This window comes from Rhagoletis pomonella, unplaced genomic scaffold (genome assembly GCF_013731165.1).
Source record: "Rhagoletis pomonella isolate Grant_MI unplaced genomic scaffold, Rhpom_1.0 Rhpom_scaffold_00007, whole genome shotgun sequence".
Taxonomy (NCBI): Eukaryota; Metazoa; Arthropoda; class Insecta; order Diptera; family Tephritidae; genus Rhagoletis; species Rhagoletis pomonella.
The window spans coordinates 11,639,629-11,641,857 of record NW_023458561.1 but is presented as its reverse complement, the minus strand read 5'-3'; positions in this window follow the sequence as shown (position 1 = coordinate 11,641,857).

Below are 2,229 nucleotides of genomic sequence, written 5' to 3'. Positions count from 1 at the left end.
ATCAGCTGGTTGGCATTTACGCAAATCACAAAATTGAATTTGATGGTTTGGAAGTTAAAAATTACAAAATGCGACTAATTAAACTTGTAAGAAGTAAGTAGTTATTTGTTAATCAATAAACTGTGTCAGTATAACACTTTGTGATGACTTTTCGTACGTTTTAAATTTTACACTTTTGAATGTAAACAAAAATTATATCAGCTGTTGTCTAACTTGCAAATTTCTGCGAATTTTCTGTTCGCGTCCTATTTTGGATATTTTTCTCTTGTGAGAGAACAGATGACATTTCGCCGGAATTCGGCAGTTGGATGTTTTTTACTGGCTGTAATATACTGTAATATATTATTTGATTATTAGGTGGGTTGCAATTTTATAATTCTTTTATGCCTCACAGCGTCTGAATTTCCTTCTATTTTAATTCGGCCGTAAATTAAATTATATCCCGGGATCCCGAGGGCTTGATCTCGGGACTCCCGAATTCCGGGAATAGATGCCTTAATACGCATACATTCTTAAGTACATAGCTGTTAGACGTGGCAAGTACGATTCCTTTTCAAAACTACGTCAAAATCAAGAAATTCCAAAAGTGATTGCAGGAGAAGTTTCGAAAATCAAACTTTCCGATACTACTTTTTGTTTGTTCACAGCATGAATGCAGAGAATTGTACTTTTAACTACTTATGTTACCAGACATTTTTATGCTTATTATAAAATTGCAGATATGAAAAACTTGTTAGAAATGCTAAAGTGCGCACAAACACAGCCACAAAATGTATAATGCTTTAATATTTAAATTAGTGTTGGGCAGTATCGATTCCAAAAGTACTCAGAACTCGATTCTCAAAAGGATCGACCGCACTCGATTTTTAAAAGTATCGATACTGAGTATTGCCAAGAACTCAGTACTCAAAAAACAACTCGAAATTACTCACTACTCACAAAAGAACTCGAAAGTACTCAGTAGTCCAAAATACAAAAACGACCAAAGAACTCGATCCTCAAAAGTACTCGATACTTCCCAACACAAATGTAAATAGTTCATATCAGGAGAATAAATTAATTACAAGTATTTTTTCAAAGATGTGATGCAAAATTTTTATAATTTTATACAAATTCGTCAAAAATCGTGTCACTTGGCAGCAGTTGCAGCAAAAATTAAAATTTTTAGTGTAGCACAATATTTTTTTCAAAATTCGAGAATTCGGTATTTAGCCTTTCACTTTGGCTGAATTTCTTTATTCATTCTGAACGTTTGGAATAAACTTTTTTGTTTACTTATTCTTTAGAACGTTCCTGATGTTATGTTAACGTATATTTCAAAAGCATTATGTTTATTCCGGCTGTGAAATGGTATTATCCGGAATGTATAAAGAAACGCAGCCTTTGTAAATTTTATTTCTTCCCAAATTCTATTATATAAAAAATGCCTATAAAAATTTATGGCCTTATTCATAAAAAATAAAGTAGGTTTAAAGACCTATATAAATTGACGTTTTCATACATTTTTCAATTTATAAACTTTTTATAAAGCTACTTTATTTTTTATGAATAAGGCCTATAGAGTTTAGTTTTTCTATATTTAACTTGATTATAAGCCAGTTTCGGATCGGTGAGTTAACAGCTGAGCAGAGCTCTCTAATTTCATCTGATCTCATTCTGAGAGGTGTCCCCCAGCTCAAAGAGGAGAACTTAAGTGCCACTTTCTCTCAGCTGTGTAACCAGTGTTGCCAAGCATGGGCTTTTCCTACCAAAACTGGTAGGTTTTTCTCCATTTGGTAGGTTGGTAGGCTTGATTGGATTTTGTTAGGTTTCGGGTCTACGCGCTATAATTATAAAAAGAGAAAATATGTATCTCCAAACATTTTAGCAATTTTTTTTACATGAATATTTCACCGGTGCGTTCGTATAACGGCGGCCGCAAACATGATACCTCAGTACAAACGTATACCCTTATTATTGCCAATATCCAATACGAACATCGATATATACTTTATGGCGTACTTGGACCAAGATTCCAGGAAAGTCTGCCAATGGGCTTGTACCCAACCATATTCTGGGCGGAGGTCTTCGCAATCGAAGTCTGTGTGCACGAATTTTATCGTAGAAGGAAAATGAGGCCAGAATAGATATTATGTAAGATATTCAGGCAGCGTTAGAAGCCTTAGAGTCTTTTAGAACGGCATCAAGGCTTGTGAACTCTTGAACCACCTGGGAGCCCACAATAGCGTA